This window comes from Marmota flaviventris, chromosome 20 (assembly GCF_047511675.1).
Source record: "Marmota flaviventris isolate mMarFla1 chromosome 20, mMarFla1.hap1, whole genome shotgun sequence".
In the NCBI taxonomy this organism is placed as follows: domain Eukaryota; kingdom Metazoa; phylum Chordata; class Mammalia; order Rodentia; family Sciuridae; genus Marmota; species Marmota flaviventris.
Window position 1 is genome coordinate 9,792,064 of NC_092517.1, and position 18,531 is coordinate 9,810,594.

Here is an 18,531-nt window from a genome sequence, read left to right on the forward strand (position 1 = left end):
CTGCAGAGCTTCCTTTGATTTCTGTGAAGCAGTCCAATTTTTTATAAGTCAACTCGTAACCTTTCCTCCAAAATGGCCTTTCTCCTCAGAAATTCTTCTCATGACTGAGTACTTCAGAAACAATAAGGAGATGGTCAGAAGGAAAATGTCTGCCTGTTTCCTACTTCCTCTCACCCTCATATATGGTGGGAATATCACCATCTATGATCCAGGGATATTCACAGAGGACAATCTTCCAGTCAAGAGAAGTGGACACAAACACCACCAGCCGTCTTGATGCTTCAGCCAGAGAAAGGAATTTTTTTTGTTTTTTGTCCTCCTGCACTAGTTTATTCCTAGGCCTGGAATTCCAGTTCCTAAGGTTAAGTTCAAAGACCTTTTTACTCCAAGTCTTTTCTAAACAGCAAGCTAACTGCATTTGGATTATTGACATATTCTTTAAAATGTCAACATTTTTGAGAGAAAACATTAGAAAATTCACTTCTGGGGTGGGGTTGTAGCTCAGTGGTGGAGCGCTTGCCTTACATGTGTGAGGCACTGGGTTCAATCCTCAGCACTGCATAAACATAAATAAAGGTATTGTGTCCAACTAAACTAAATATATACATACATATATAAACCCGTAATTCCTAAAGCCTATTATCCCCACCTAATCATAAGAAAAATACTGATAAATTAAGATAGGCATCCAACAAAATTTATCATTATCAGAAACAAGGAAGGTCTGAGAACTGCCCTAGCCAAGATAAACCAAGAGACATGACATCAAAAATGTCCTGTGGTGCCCTGGCTGGGGTGCTGGGGCTGGTATAGGTGCAGGTGAAACTAAGGAATGAACTATGGACTTTAATAATAATGATGTATCAATATTGGCTGGATAATTACAGCAAACGCAGCGCACAAAGATGGAATGGAATGTCAATGTGCATAATTAATGTTAATAATAGGGTGAGCTGGGTCTGGGTATATGGGAGCTCTGAGCTATCCCCTCAGTGTTCCTGTCAATCTGAAACTGTTCCTTAAAGTCTGTTATAAAAGGAAATGTACAAGGTTAAATAACTATGTCTCCAAAGAAATGCACACACAGCCAGTAAGCACATCAGTTATTAGGGATAAGAATTTTGCAAATCAAAGCCACTATCAGATAGACTTCACTCCCACCAGGCTAACTGAAAATAAAATAACTACTGTTGACAAGAATGTGGAAACTGGAACCCTCACATATTGCTGGTGGGGTCACATAATGGTACAACTACTTTATAAAGCAGTTCAACCCTTTATCAAAACAAATAGTTACTACTGCAGTATCTACAGCCAAGAAAACTGAAAACATGTCCACAAAAAACTTGTGCATGGAGCTGGGGTTGTGGCTCAATGGTAGAGCACTGGCTGGCATGTGTGAGGCCCTCGGTTGGATCCTCAGCAACACATGTAAATAAATAAAATAACATACCCATTGACAACTAAAAAATATATTAAAAACAAAACTTCTGCATGGCCAAGTGTGATGTACACACCTGTAAACCCAGTGGCTCAGGAGGCTGAGGCAGGAGGGTCACAAGTTCAATGTCATCCTCAGCAACTTAGCAAGGTCCTAAGCAACTCAGTGAGACCCTGTTTCTAAATAAAATACAAAAAAGGGCTGGGGATGTGGCTCAGTGGTTGAGTGCCCCTGAGTTCAATCCCCAGTACAAAACAACAACATAAAAAATTTGTGCATGAATGTTCAGAGCAATATCATTCATGATAGCAAAAAAGTGAACAGTACCCAAATGGCCAGTAACTGATGAATGAATAAACAAAATGTGGGGGAATATTATGTGGCCATAAAAAGGAATGAAATACTGGTATGGATCGTGATGGATAAGTTGGAGACATTATTGAAATTGAAATATTTTGGATAAATTGAAAACATTATTCTAAATGAAAGATTCCAGACACAAAATGTCATAAACATTATGATTCTGTTCATATGAAAAACCCAGAATAGGCAATTTGATTGATAGAAGAGACCAGTGGTTTTTAGGGTATGGGAGTGGGGATATAGGGAGTGACTCTGCTAATTGTGAATAGGTAAATTAGCATCTTTGAAGGATTTAGAATTTAGTGATCATAATTATACAACTTATGATAATTTAAAGGGGTGGATTTTATGTTCTGTGAATTATATCTCTAAAGCTATTATAAGAAGAAGAGGAGGGGGTGTAGGAGAAGGAGGAGGATAATGTCCCACATGGGTGCCTTTCACTTGGAAACTGGTAGTCTGTAACTCTGAAGGTTTGTCTCAGTATTAACACACGTTATGCCCCATGAAAATGCTTCTCCACCTGCTTGTCACAAAATGAAACCTAACTGTGCCTAATGCTGGGTGATGTTTGGGGACTGGGCCATTTGCTTTCAGAGCTGGACACTGCTTTGGGTGCAGGCAGAACGGAAAGAACAGACGTGCTTGGTTTGATAAGAAAAGAAGTAAGTCCATTAACTTAGATCCATTTTCTTAGGAATACACTTGATCCTTGAATAATTGTGTTTGTTTTTCTTATAGTGTAGGGTATCATTTTTCTTTCTTTTTTTTTTTGTAGTTGGACACAATACTTTTATTTTATATATATATGTATATGTATACATATATGTGTGTGTATATATATATATATATATATATATGTGTGTATATTTAGTTGTAGATGAACACAAATTATTTATTTATTTATTTATCTATTTTTATGCGGTGCTGAGGATCAAACCCAGGGCCTCATACCTGCAAGGCAAGTGCTCGACTAAAAAAAAAAAAAGAATACTGCTATAGGGGGCTAGGGCTGGGGCTGTGGTAGGGTATCATTTTTCTTGCTTTTCTTCCTCTTCCAGTTTGTAATTTCAAAGGTCTTCACAAACTAGCAAAGTATTCATTATAGTCGCATGAGGAGGCTGAGAAATATTTTGCAATTTTTGACAATTCATATTACATTTATATTTACATATTTATGAATTTAGAAGTTTGATACTGGCTCTTTTTATTATTACCTGTGTTTAAGAGCTGGAGAAAATTACAATAAAGTGGTAGTAGTTTATATGATGAAATTAAAATGTTTCTGTTTTCTGAAATCTTTGTTTTTCTTTTCATTTTATTTATTTTTAATTTATATATGACAGCAGAATGCATTACAATTCTTATTACACACACAGAGCACAATTTTTCATATCTCTGGTTATATACACAGTATATTCACACCAATTCGTGTCTTCATACATGTACTTTGGATAATAATGATCATCACATTCCAGCATCATGGGTACTGGGGATTTAACTCAGGAATGCTTTACCACTGAACTACATCCTGAGCCCTTTTTATTTTGAGAGAGTGCTTGCTAAGTTGCTTAAGGCCTTACTGAGGCTGGTCATGAATTTGCAATCCTCCTGCCTCAGCCTCCTCAGTCACTGGAATTACAGACGTGCACTACCATACCCTACCGAATAATAATTTATCATATATGACCCTGTTACAAGATTTGAGCATGATATATAAAATTCATGCACTCAGCCTAGCATGGTGGTGCATACCTGTAATTACAGGAACTCCAGAGGCTGAGGCAAAAGGATTGGAAGTTCAAGGCCAGCCTCAACAACTTAGCAAGGTCCCAAGCAACTCAGCAAGACCCTGTTTCAAAATAAAAAGGACTGAAGGCATAGCTCAGTGGTAAAGTGCCCCTGGATTCAAGCCTCAGTACAAAAAAAAATTTTTTTTCATGGTTAGTTGTCAACTCTGTCTCAGTAGAGTAAAGCTTTTTCAAATTGACGTTTAAAAAAAAAATCAAAGAGCTACAGTGCTTCCAAAAAAATGGGTCTTGTTTGTGATCATGAACAGAATAGCTATGTGAAAATCTCATTTATAACAATACAATGTATAATTGCATTAAAAGGCCAGAAAAACAAATTTTATGGGAAAATATAAAATGACTTATGAATCAGGTCATTATTTTATTGCCAATCCAAACACCACTGGGTGAGCTGCGTGCCCAGGCATGAGCAAAGATAATTAAATTTAGACATTTTCCACACTTTTGCCAACTTTAAGTCACATAAAACCAAGGCTCTCTATGTGGTTTTCATCCTTGTAGTTATGAGGATACTCTCACTGAGGAGGAAAATAACTTGTTTGAAACTTTTAAATGTTCCCACATATTGCATGTGCTTCTCCCGGACTCTCCTGGCCTTGATGCTCTGTGGGAGGGAAGGAATCCACTTCCCTGTTATCAGAGTCAAAGTAACAAAGTGTCAAATTATTACACAGAGGCTACTTTACACCCCCATTATCATATTTCAAGCCCCTATCAACTGTTCCCTGCCACAGCCGCTCGGCCTCCAGCTTTGACATTCTCCTGTCCATCCGTTCCCCACAGTGCATTCTGGACTCTCAAACTTTTGATGACTGCTCATCGCTCAGGATGACAACCGAACTTCTAAACCTGACCAGAAGGTCCCTGCCTACCTCTGCACCTCACCTCTCCCTCTTTTCCTTCATTTCTCTGAGGAAAAAATGAGCCTTCCCTCACCTTGCCCTTCACCTTGCCCTTCACCCAAGCCTTGCCCTTAACCTTGACAACAGCGATACTTTCTGGAGGAAGCTTCAAGGAGCAAGTGTCTTAACTTGGCCTTCAGAGGCCTTGCAGTGTGTGTGTAGCTTTACTTAGTGCTGCACTTATCTTTGCCTTATTTGCAGACTACTCTATGTTTTCCTCATTCTGACGTCTTTTTTTTTTTTGGATATTGCTGGAATTTCTTAAAGCTCCATCTCCAGGCTTGTTTACATGGCTAAGAGGCAGCTAAAACAACAAGAGAGCCAGCCATCTCTCCTACTACCCAGTCTCTCCTTCCTTCCTTTAGAACCTGGCCCATGTGGGTGGCCCTCCTGTTCCTAAACAGGCCCGCAGGGGAAGCAGACTCTTAAGACTGGAGCACAGAAGATATTAACATGGGGTGCTGCTAGGACTAACACCTGTGGAATGGAACGGAGGGAAGAAGAGTGGACAAGGGTGAGGTAGACTCTCATCCAAGACCTCAGGCTACCCCCAAGGAGCTCTGAACGAGGCTGGCCCTTCAGGGTTGCTCCATATTGTAGCCTGGAGTGTGGCCTTCACATTCCTGCACCGACCAGCCATCTGCTGTAGTCTGCCCCTGGAAGAGGGCTGCCTATGAGGGCTGAAGCACTCTCAGCAGTTACAAGAAGAAATCTTTCAGGGGGATCTGGCAGTGCACACAACACCCCACCCAAATCTCCCAGGAGGCTTACTACTAAAACAGCCTACTTGGCCCAGACTCACACAGGCCTTGATTTTGTAGATGGGGAGGTGCCTGGGACTGTGCATTTCCAGCTAGTGTCCAGGTGATGCTGGGCTGAGGAGCACCCCTGGAGCTCGACTGCTCTGCATGCTGGAAGCACAGAAAGCTCAGCCACTCATTTCTGCCCCTTCACATGGAGCTCACCACTTGCTGCCCTAGGCATCCTTTTAGGAGCGCATGTTATGGCTTATGTTCTTCAGTGAGTACATGGAGAGCCACTAAGGAATCTGAGCAGAATGAGGACATCACCATATTCATATTTTAAAATACGGCTACAGTGGGGAGAAGGACTTGAGCAGGGGGGAGCAGAGGGAAGTGGCCAGAGAGGATTCAGGTAGAGCAGTTAGGAGGCTGTTTAGAGTAGTGCAGTAAGAGTTGATAGTGTTGTGGTTTGGGTATGAAGTGTCCCCAAAAGCTCATGTGTAGAACAATGCAAGAACTTTCAGAGATGAAATGACTTGAGCATGAGAGATTAATCCATGATAAGGATTAACTGGGTAGTAATTGTAAGCAGGTAGGGTGTAGCTGGAGGAGGTGGGTACTGGGGTTGTGTCTTCGGGGTAAATATTTTGTCCCTAGTGAGTGAAGCACTCTACTTCTGGGTGCCATGCCCTTCCGCCTTGATGTTCTGCCTCACCCCTGGCCCAGAGCTGTGGAGCCAGCGTCTGTATGGACTGAGACCTCTGAAACCAAGAGCCCCAAATGAACTTTTCCTCCTCCATGTTGTTCCTGTCAGGTCTTTGGGTCATAACAGTGAAAAAGCTGACCAAGATAGGTAGCACCTTGAACTACTAAAGATGGAGAAAAACAGTAATTATTTAAGCGGCAACAGACGCACTACACATGGAGGATAAGAAAATATCTGAGTGGAAGAAGGCTCTACAGATTCTGCTTATGTAACTGGATGAACTGAGCATTTCCCAAACACAGAAGAGAAACTTCTGGTAGGACATGACAGCCTCAGACACAGAGCATTTACAACTTTGATTCTTTCTTCTCAAAAGTCAAATTGCAAATGTTAAAAAAAAAAAACTCCTTAATTGCTTCATTTCTGTTCTTTCTGTACACACATTGACTTTTCCCCCCACATAAGGAGATGTATATGCTCTCGTGTCTTCAGGGAACGCCTCTTTGAATATTTGACTGTCAAAAACTGATTTACTGTTCATGAAAGAAACATCTCGTTCCGAACTGGTTGCACCAAAAAGAAAAAAGAACACCGGGGCTGGCACTATTGCCAGAAAGTGCACAAGAATCTCACCAAATCTGTTCACCTCAGACACGGCTCTGGCCACTGTGATGGCAACATTAAAGAAAGAGAAAAGAAGAGAGATGACACAAAGGACAGTCTGATCAAACAGTGCAGACACAGTGATCAGTTCAAGCATGCCTCCCACCTGAAGCAGAGGTGCTTAGAATAATGATGCCCCCGGGAGATGAAGAATATCTTGGTGATTTAAAAGGAATATGGAAAAAACCAATTTAAAAAATAAAAGGAATATGGAATGCCAGGCTTTAAACTTAGATTTAAGAGTTAGGAGTATTTCTCTAGTTCTGATAACGATATATTTATAGATAGATAAAGGTAGATACACACACACACACACATATACTTTTTAAAAAATTCCACCAAATGAACAAAAAGTGTTTTCAGAACACGAAGTGTTAGATCAGACAAAAATAGGTTTTAAAATATATCAGAATCTTGGAAGACCTGTAAGCTACAAGCAAGGGAGACCTGGGCATTTGTTATTTGCAATGGGTTAAGTTATGACAAGTATTCATTAGTCATCTCCCACTGGCCAAAAATCAAATGGATTCATTTTCCATTTTAAACACTTTTTATTTTTTTTTTACTTTCATTTAAATATTTCTTTTTGCCAATATATTTCTGTGACTGGTTAAACTTCTTGCCTTCTTCCCTGGACACTGCTACAAAATATATAATAAGTACTCTTTGCACTATTTTTTTAAACTAAGAAAAAAATCACTAGGAATACTCCAATTCCAGTTTCACCTTGCTCATTTATAAGTAATACCACTCTGGGGAACATTACAGGTTAGTAAATCATTTATCCCTTTTCACAAACCCAACTTAATTATGAGAGTCTCATAGGGATATAAAAGTCCCAAAGCTCCAAATTCATATTACAGATCCACAGGTTCTAACCAAGAAAGCTCCAAGTTCATTTTGCAAAATCCACAGGTTCCAACCAAGAAAGCATGTGTCAAGCAGATCCTAAAGTCCGTATAGCATCAAGAAGTTGCCAGAAGGCTGGCTTCAGGTTCTCAATTCAACAAATGCCAAAAGCTGAGGTCATAAGCTCACATTTAAGTGCCCACCACATACCAGCTATTGTCAAGGTCCTGCATTCAATCCTATGATGAAGCCTTCTGTCCTCATTGTTCAAAAGTACTATAAAATAAGAATCACTCCTTAGTCATATGTGACTGGCATCAGGGTTTACATCAGCCCTAGGCCCTATTTACAGAATCCGAGAACGGAAGGATCCTTAAAGAATATGAATGAAGGCTCTGCATCAGGGCCATGCCAAGGCGGGTGGCACGTTCTTCCAGCCTTGCCTTCCTCCTGACTGGTTTTCTGTTATTCAGAAGAGAAATAAGGACGTTTCCAGTAACAGGGCCATCAAGATGGACTCGGTAGAGCCCACCAAGAGCAAGTCTCCTCATCTCACAACCCTTCTTTCCTTCCCCTACAGGAGAGCTCCACAGCCCTCATTTTACAGATAATTCAACTAAAGCTCCCAAGAAACAAAGAGTCCCCACAGCTTAGGAGTGACAAGGGAAATATGAAATTATATAATCCCAGGCCTCGTTTTTATACAGTATACTTAGCTTTCAAGAGGGAAGCCTTGCACAAGAAAGTACATCTTTCTGCATGTACTTTACTGGAACCCAGGGCTTTCTGCATACAAGACAAGTACTTTACCTACTGAGCTATATCCTCAGCCCTCCCCTACCTCCCCCAGTTACTTGTAACACAACAAGCCAGGCCTGGTCCAGGGACCAGCTCTGAGAACCATCACATAGAGTGGGAAGAGGGAGGGTTAGGGGAAGAAGCTGATACGAGGTATATCAGGTCCCAGATTTTCAAACCAGATTTTAAAAAACCTCTTTGGGGCATATGAGGTCAGAAGGAGACCAATCAAGCCATATGTAGGAAAGGTTGGAATTATGAACCCCGTGAGGGGCTCCAGATCACCAACCAACAGGGAGAGAAGCAAAAGAGTAACTTCAGCCAGTTAAGAGATCACTGTAAACTGTAGGCAGAAAGAGTTGAAGCAGTTTACTCCTGAAGACTGATTTCATTAACCCTGAATCACTTTTGCAGACTGGAGTCATTTGCAACCAAGACTGAACTGCTCTGATGCCTAGGGTTGAATGTCAGCCACAGAAAGCAGGCAGGCTGCAGCACTGGGCCACATGAGGACCTGTTTGATTTCATTCATTCCCCCAAAAACTGTTTCTGAACCCCACAGAAGAATATCCCCTTTGCTGAGTTACCTTAGCTATCCTCATTCCTTTTAAGATAAAGAACCATTGCAATGCTGCAGATTCCCTGTGGTGGGAATATAAATTCCTACTGTCTTTTCAGAGGGCTGTCAATATCAGTCACTATTTAAAATACCCACAGGGGCAGAGGGTGTAGCTCAGTGGTACACTACTGGTAGCACATGTGAGGCCATGAGTTTGATCCCCAGCACCATAAAATAATAATAAAAAAGGCAACCATATGCTTTGATACAGTAATTAAGACTCCCAGGTGTTTGCATACCATAGCAATATTTGCACAAATTGGCTAACTAACAGATACCATGAGGTTTCTTGGAACATATTTTAACAATGAAAACTGTATATAAGCCAAATATTCATCAATTGGGGAATGCTTAAATAAATTAACTCATTTTTTTTTTCCTTGCTAGTGCCTCATATGTTCTAGCTGGGCACAGGATCAATCACTGAGCTATCCCTTCAACCCCAATTCAGCCAGAGCTACAACTAGCTAGAGAGGAAACAGGAAAAGAAACGTTGGGAGGGGACCACATGAAAATCAAAGGGAGATAGTAGAGGAAGGGGACCAGAGGGTAGGACACAGGAAGAGAGGGGGAGAAGTGCTGGCAAGTGATATTGGCCAAATTATGTAGTTATATTGTGTGCATGTCTGAAAATGTAACAAAAAATTCCACCATTATGTACAACTATAATGCAAAAATTTAAAGTAAATAAAATGTGCTGCACCTATATAATACTTTCATGAGGTGTACAAAATATTGAGTGAATAATATTCATAGTATGTGACTTGGTTTTTTAGGATGCTGGAAATTGAACCCAGGGGAGCACACATGCTAAGCAGGCACCCTCCCACTGAGTATATCCCAGGCCTGGTTCGATTTTGTTTTATAAAAACTATATGCAAAATATACACATTTATGTATGATTTCTATGTGTGACTATATGTATATATGTTTACAAATCATCAGTATTCACTATATATCAATATATGTATTATATATATTTATAAATGCATAGAAAAAAAGTCTGGAAAGATGGACTAACTATTGATAGTAGTAACCTACTGGCATGGGGTTGAGAGAAGAACAGAAGTCAAGTGATAAATGACTCCTACACTACTTTACTTTTTTAAAAAATTGTTTAGTTTCTGGTTTTATGCATTTTATTGTTCTGATAATTTAAAAATAATTATACAAACTTTTGTCTAAAGAAACTTGATGTTTAGGATTAATTCCTAATAAAGATAGTAGAACCCAGTGCAGTAGCACATGCCTATAATCTCAGTGGCTCAAGAGGCGGAGACAGGAGGACCATGTGTTCACAGCAGCCTCAGCTACTTAGCAAGGCCCTAAACAACTCAACAAGACCCTGTATCTAAATAAAATATTAAAAAAGGGCTGAGGTTGTGGCTCAGTTGTTAAGCGCCCTTGGGTTCAATCACTGGTACCAATAAAGGCGGTAGAAGAATTTTAGAAAATAGTGAAAAGATGAGAATTCATTCTAGGTATCTCTTCCCTTCTCCTCCCAACCCTCCCAAATCCACAGCTCCCCTAAATAAAAGGTCCCCCAACTTTGGAGATCATTGATTTAAAAAAACAAAACCTACAAAAATACAATCAAGAAAACAATCTTGCCACTAGAGGGGGAACATTACACATAAAACATCTTTAAACTGACATTTCACAGAAACATTCCCACAGATGGCAGCACAACAATGGGCTCCCAAAGAGACTGTTCCAGGCTGAAAGCCCACAAGCCAATAACCAATGATTCAGCCTGTAGCTTGCCTAATATGTCCTGAAGCAGAGGTTTCATTAATAAATATCAAATTCCCACTGTGAATGTGGTTGCATCTTAGCAAAGCTCCCCCTGCTGAATTGGAAATCAACACATGTTCCTGAACAGAAGCAAATGTGCAGTTGGAAGCTGCCCTGAAACTGTCTTTAAGAAACAATGACGGATGTTGAAGCCACTGGCAGAGTTAGGAGAAGCGACTAAGAAACTCCAGCATCTTTTCCCAAAGACCGGGGACTCAATCTTGCAGGAGATGTCCTGCCACGTACTTTTTCCGATGGAGCAGGATGCAGCACACTTTCCACTCCATCCTCCACTCCCTGATCTCAGCCCTTCATCAGCTGCACTCCTCTCAGATTTGAGCCCGGCACAAATAAGCTGATAATGGACCATTTGATCGTCATTACTTCCAGGAATGAATGTGTCCCATATACTCATCCTTCTCCCACTCCACCCCTAAAACAAATCCTTTAGTTAAAAAAAAAAAAAAAGTAGTACTTTCAGGGGGAAAAAGATGTGATGAAAACATTTCTTTTGAAAATGTGGGGCCCTAACTTGGATGTCTCATGGCCACAGTGAGATGCTGCAGTGTGACTAAGCACCAACCTTGAGAGTTTGCTATGGATTTAAAGCAGGCCAGAGATTCACGTGTAAATTACCCTAAACTATTTCAACCCTCCTGCCTCAACTACCTTTCCTAGAAGTACTTGCACTTAATTCTCAAAATCTGAAGAAAAAATAGGCTTAGCAACTTGTGACCAAAGTCACAAATCTGTAAGTGGCAGGATAAAACTTTAAACCTAGACACTCCAGCTCCAGAGCCCATGTTCTTAACCACTAATCCATTCCACCTCCTCACTCTTTCCTTTGTTTTCTCCCTGAGGCTATCTCTTGTCCTAGTAATTCTCTAGTTGACCCATCTCTTCCCACCCCACATGCAGAATAAAACTGCAGATTCAGTAAAACAACAGGACAGAAATTACAAAAATGGCATGAGTCCTGATTCTGCCTCATTCAGCCCTGTCACCCAGGCACCTGCAAACACTTAGAGTCCTACTTTCTTTCCTATGTGTACACTGGGAATTCAAACTAAGAATAACTACTTCCCTCTATTACTGTGCTTTGTATTAAATCAGATCATGGACTTAAGGCATCCAGCACAGTGCCTGGCACCTAAGAGATGTCCCAAATTGTTAGCTGGAAGGTAAACCAGAGAAGATGTCAAGGAGACAACAGTTTCCAGCACAATGAAGACAGGATCCAGTATGCAAAAGCAAACTATTTCAGAAAGAAACACTTTGACCTTTTTTGGCTTTATAACACAGTCACCACTGGAAGGGCATAAATGCAGAGTCCCACCACCATGTAACCCACCATGTAACATTGGGTGGAGGCTGTAATAGTCCAAGAATTTTTTTTTTTTTTGATGGGGCTGGGAATTGAACCCAGTACATTTGAGGCAAGCATTCTACCAATTCTACTCCACCCATTTTAAATATCTGTAGATGCAGATGGACACACTACCTTTATTTTGTGTATTTAGTTTTTTTATGTGGTGCTGGGGATCAAACTCAGTACCTCACATATGCTAGGCAAGCGCTCTACCACAGACCCACAACCCCAGCCCCACTCCAAGAATCTTGCATGACATGTACCTAATACTTTGTGAAGCACTTTTTGGGAATCCTATAGCAAAGTGATTGCATTTGCAGAACCAGGTAGGGTAGGCCATGCACAGAATTTTCTTTTGGAGAAACTGGATCCATTATCACAGTCTCTGTGAAAAATATGACAGCCCAAGTCAGCTTCTTAACTTGCTCTTATAGTCACTGGAACCCACTTCTTCATCACTGTCCTCTGAAGAGCTGGAGAAGGGCTGGTCATTTTCTCCCAGAAAAGACCTAGTCTTGTTTTTTTCCCTAGATTGGCGGGTATCAAATTTGGGGGTCTCAGGATTCCTTTATAATACTCTGAAGAACATTTTTAATGTGGATTATATTTGGAGACATCTAACATATTAACAATTAAGACTGGGAATTTTTTTAAACATAAAAACTTATAAACCCATTCCAGGAGCTCTCAGGCTACACACCATGTAGTCTCTGGAAAATTCCGCTGTATATTCATGAGATAATATGAGTGAAAAAGGTAAGTAACATCATCTAAATATTATTAAAGAAATAATGCTGATGCACAGACCCCCCTGAAAGGAGGCCAGAGTCCCTAAACCACACTGTAAGAACTGCCAAGTTAGAAAAAACCCACTACACCAATTCCCATCAGTCTCCTAAACTATTGTCCTTTAGACATCATCTTGATGTTTAAATCAGGTAACTGATGAAGTTAGAATCTGGATCCAGGGAAGAATAAAATGAGAATGTAGAATTGAAAAAACAAGGCAGAAGTACCTGAACAAGTACTCTCTAAAACTAAAATGCAAATCAGCTCTGAAAACAACACAGAAAACATCTCACAGGCTGATCAACATCTCATGGCCAACACACTGCCCTCCTTTTCTGTTCTCCTTCTTTTTAATCACTGTTATGCCCACAAATGGCATTTTCATCAGTTATGAGGTAGATTCAAGAGGAGTAGCCTCATAATTTCACAATATATTAATGACCAGATCCAACTTTCCCTTAGGAAGATAATTTTATGGGATGGATAGGCCGTGTAGTATAGGGGGATTTCCAAACTCAGAGGTCTGAATGCCAGCATTTATTTTTATTTTTTTTAATGGGGGTCAAATTCACACGTTCGAGTGCAGTCTTTTTTTTTTTTTTTTTCTTTGCTCTAAATCCATTTGGTTGTCTGTTGACGGCTGCATCTCTGTAGCTGACCAGACTCATCTGGTCAACTCCTGCACCTACCCAAGTGTGTTGTGCAAAACAATTTAAGGCAAGTATTAATTAATTACATTTTACTCTAGAGAACATTATCTCCCTAAACGTGGCCCAGGTAAGTAGGTGGTCACGTATGGAATCCATCCGAGATACGATTCCAGGCAACCTCACACCAATGCTCTTGTTGCAAGATGCCCAACTGCCTGTTCAAAAAAAAAAGCAACTGAAGAAATTAAAAGGCATCCTTTCTATGTCATCTAAAGTTAAATAGGTAAAATCATACTTGGCAAGTTTTGGAGTAGAGAAAAATTGTGGACTTTGAAAAAGCAATCAACAAGGGGCCTTCCCACAGGCACAAAGGAAGTGTAGGTGCACTTTTTATCAGTGCCACCTGGCAAGGAAAGGCTTATCTCTTTTCCCCTGATGGCCTGTTAGCTGGTTTTACTTTTCCCCTAAGCATTAATTCAGAGCGTATAAAGTTACCCTGATGAGGTGCCAAACTGACATGTTGGGGGAGAGTCCCTCTGATCAGTCTTCCATTTCCCTCAGCAAAGAAAACAAGGGGTTTGTCAAACATGGCCCAGATCCAGGGCAGGGAGAGCAATCCTATCCCAACTTCAATTATTCTGAAACGGAATCACCTTGTTGCCTGACAACTGTGACTAATTCCAAAGTCCTACCGGCATTCTCACCATGATGACTTTGGGGTCAATTACCATTTGGGGGCAGATTAGAATCTGATCTGAAGCTGAAAAATTCCACCCTTCATCGGTGCTAATCCCTTGAACTTTCCAATCCTAAAGAGGACAAGTTTCAGAAAATAGCATTTCTCATTTCATCTCCTACCTGAATATCGTCTGTAACGATTTTGCTTAATCAAAAAATTAATTAAACTCCTGCCCTAATGGTCTAAACAGGAGTCACAGGAAGGAAGGAGTGCTGGCTAGCTGCCAAGGCTCCAGCTGAGGCTCCTGGAGTTAATAATTTCCATGGCATTTTAAGCATGAAAAACAACAAAGGCCAGATTTCACTAATAGCACAACCAATCCTGGCAAACCCATAAAAACGAGGCCTGCTTTGGGGGTAGTTTGTATTACAGAGAATGAAGTTTTCATAAGTAAAATGAAACCATCAAGAAACTGGCCTTTCTTCTATTTTCTGATATTAATCTGCAAACTTTGTAATAACCACTGGCATTAATGAAAATGAGTCATGAGTGGCTCTGTTGAGATCACCCATCGGGGACAGGGGAACAGAGTCTTGTAAAATTTCTAGTAAAATGAGCTCCCTGGAAAATCACCACCTCTTCCTTACTCTTGTTTATTTTTTGTACATTACACGAGATTCTGTGCTCCATGGAATGAATCATCTCTTTATAACCTACGTTGTAAACTGGTACCCCACAGGCTGAATCTGGCTACAGAAGCAATTTATTAAGCTTTCACAGTGTTTTTAAAATCTGAATTGGCTGCCAACATTAAAAACTCAGAAGACTTGATGAGTTTTTAATATCCTGCTCCTCCCAGGAGTCCCATCATCAAGCAACTCCACGAAGCCTGCTTTACCTGGTGACGTTTCTTGCCTGGCTCTGCACCTCCTTTCAGCCTCCTGAGAGCCAGCCTGCACGTCAATTCTCTCACAAGACACACCACTCATGGCAAAGTTAATATCTGTTGAAGGAAGCAAAGAGAAAGAATCACAAGCACAATATCCCTTAAATATTTAAAATGATGCCAGACACGGTGGCTGATCCCAGTGGCTTGGGAGGCTAAGGTAGATGAATTCCAAGTTCAAGGCCAGCCTCAGCAACTTAGCGAGACCCTGTCTCAAAATAAAAAATAAAAAGGGCTGGGGATGTAGCTTAGTGGTAAAGTGCCCTTGGGTTCAATCCCCAGTACAAAAAAAAAAAAAAAAAGAAAGAAAGAAAACCCATACTGGTCCCTTGTATAAAATTCCTGAGGTTATAGAACAGAAAGCACCATAAACTGTTGAAGGTATTTTTTTCTCCCAAAATATTCCCTTTGCTAAGTCAACTACAGATTTACTACACACACAAAGTTTTAAATTGCAACTTGACAACTCAGGATAAAAACATGATCTCTTTTGAAAAGGTGATTAAAAAGAACTAATTCTAGAATTCTCATGGATGAAAGGCCACTACTTTATTATGTTAGCAACAGAATTATCAGAAAGATAGTCCCTGGAAAATAGAAATGAGCAACACACTATTCTCCCACACCCTTGCACCAATCAACACTTACGTAAATAAATGTTCCTTTCCATTTCTATTTTTCCTGAAGGGTCATATGGACAATTGAACTGCTTTGTCCAAAAGGGGTGGGGAACAGGGAGGAGGGAAATGTCTTTAATGATGTAGATCTGCATTCTATTCTAAGCTGTGGAATGAACCGTGCGAAGTTTGAGACATCTATGCCATTTGATGTTTTCCAAGAAGGAAATGTCACTCTTGATTACCACCACCATCATCTCCCCCGCCCCCACCCCTTCTAATCATGTTTACAAGACAAGAAGGAAGATACGCCTACATCCCACTCAACTAACACCCTGAAAATAAGGAAAGATTGTCCAGGACTCCGGACCAAAACAGACCGGAGAACAAGCTTCAGATTCCTTCCATGCTTCCATGGGGGTGAGAAATGAGAGTTAGAAACCAACCTAATATGAGAGCTACCAAAGTTTTCAATAATGAAATTCACCCATCAAACAAATGATTTGTTCTGCTATAACTTTTTTTTTTTTTTGGTTTTGGTTTTGCAGTACTAGGAATTGAACCCAGGGCCTTGCTCACTAAGCTATATCCCCAATCCCAATCCTTTTTGAGACAAGTTCTCCATAAATTACCTAGACTGGCCTTAGACTTGGGGGATCCTCCTGCCTCACTCTCTGGAGTCACTGAGATTATGGGCATGTGCCACTACACCCACTTTACATGTGTTTCTTTAATGCAAGTAAGAAACCAGGCATAGTCGCACGCCTATAATTCCAGCTACGGGGAAGGCTGAGGCAGGAGGACTGCAAGTTTGAGGCCAGTTTTGGAAACTTGATGGGGCCCTAAAGCAACTCAGTGAGACTGTCTCAAAAAATAAAAAGAGCTGAGGATGTGGCTCAGTAATAAAGCACCCCTAGGTTCAATTTCCAAACAACAACAACAAAAAAAAACCCTCCTGGGCTGGGGTTGTGGCTCAGTGGTAGAGCACTTGCCTACCAAGTGTGAGGCACTGGGTTTGATCCTCAGCACCACATAAAAATGCCTATCAATAACTAGAAAAAAAAATTTTAAATACCCTTCTAAGTGACTAGAAAACTAAAGATGGAGGACAGTAGGATGTAGAAGTCGGGCTGGATCACAGATGATCCGAAAAATGTTTTGGAACAAAGAGGCACAATTTAAGAGCAATTTCCTTGTAATTTAAGAGAAAATCTTAGCAATATATAAAACCTTTTAAGAAAAAAAGTTAAAAATTGTTTGGAAGCACTGCACCTTTGTGGCTTCTAGAATTACAACACTTTCCACCAGGCTAAGCTTTCTGATGGACTGAAAAGAAGATAAAGATGCTAAGACACTGCCCCCCCCCCCAATAAAAAAATCATGTAACCACGTCTATACTCACTGGGTAGGCATGGTGAGGCCCACCTGCAATCCCAGCAACTCAGGAGGCTGAGGCAGGAGGATTGCAAGTAAGACGCCAGTCTCAGCAACTCAGCGAGGCCCTAAGCAAAAATAAAGAATAATTAAAAAGGGGTGGGGATGTGGTTCAGAGGCTAACCGCCCTTAATTTCATTCCCTGGTACAAAAAAAAAAAAGAGCCTATACTCCCTTGAGCCAAATCCCCAAGCCCAGATTTTTTTACCTTTTGATGGAAGCAGCCTCCTTGAGGAGCACATGCCTACAGGAGCTTATGTCTTGGAGGCGGAGGAAGGAGGCTTGAGGGTAGTGCTGCAAAGGACTGGCCAGCTACAACGCTGGCTGCAAATGCCAGTGGAGATTTAATTAAAGTGCTGGTTTCATTCAGATAATTGTTTTGCTAGTGCTCTGGCACAATGAACGAAGTTCCTTAAGTTCTGAGTGGTCTGCCTTTGCCCCTCTTTTTTCCTTATGCTATTTGTGCACAATCTTGCAGGAGATGAGGTTCTTCAGGAATACTTCTATGGCACTAAAACCAAAATAATCATACTGACAAAAACATCAGTCTGCTCATATATCAGTATTATAAAGTGTAGTGACTACTGCTGTCATCGGGGTGCTCTTCAGTTGGTAACCTACACTTGTGGTTCTGAAATAAAGGGCTTGTTAGGATTTTATGTAAATGTGCTCTGATTTTTATGCTGCTGCTAAAACATGCAATTCTAAAAGGCTGTGCCCAAAAGCACCCAAAAATATTTATGCTACACAACATTAATTAACAAGACAAGAAGTCAAAATATGCTCACTATAAATATAATACTGTAAGAAATGAATGCAGGTGGGAGGTAACAAGTAAAAACAGAAACTGTACAATCGTAGTGGTGACTTTGAGAATAAAATACCTTCACTCCTACATTAGCTACTTTTTACCAAGGTTTCTTTGTTTCTTCTTTTTGCCTGGGATTAATCATCGATTCCTGGAAGTTCACAGAGAAACACTTTATATCCACAAAACAAGTGACCAACAAATGTAGCTAAACAGACATTGTTCAAGATTGTTCAAGACAAAAGTTTCAATGCCTTACAAGGTTATGCACAAGGTAGCAACCACATGTAAACACTTAGGAATGTGACTTGAGTTACTTTTGAAAAACTTGACATAAAAACAAGCTTTTCCTTCAAGTGATGAGCTCTCCAGGATCCCTAGGACTAAGGGACTTGGATGGGTTCTAACAACAGGGACCTGAGGTTGGAAGCCATCCCTCTAAGACAAGGAGCTGTCCTGGAAGTGAAGCAGCTGCTGGGTTTGACAGGACGACCGACTGAGGCATTGGCCTTGGATTTGCACTATCTACAGTGGCATTAAGAAGTAAGAT

General features: G+C 40.7%; 1 protein-coding gene and 1 long non-coding RNA gene across 2 annotated transcripts in view; one reads left to right on the forward strand and one right to left on the reverse strand.

The window, feature by feature from the left end:
- Window positions 1-18,531, forward strand: part of LOC114089957 (histone-lysine N-methyltransferase SETMAR) — a 69,081-nt gene that overhangs the window by 11,370 nt on the left and 39,180 nt on the right. The gene's annotated exons all lie outside the window — the stretch shown is intronic.
- On the reverse strand, window positions 10,625-17,690 carry LOC114089954 (uncharacterized). Its single transcript, XR_003582277.2, has 4 exons — window positions 17,382-17,690; window positions 17,142-17,241; window positions 15,075-15,179; window positions 10,625-13,712 (listed from the first exon to the last, which is right to left on the reverse strand). It is a non-coding gene; the product is annotated as an uncharacterized lncRNA (long non-coding RNA).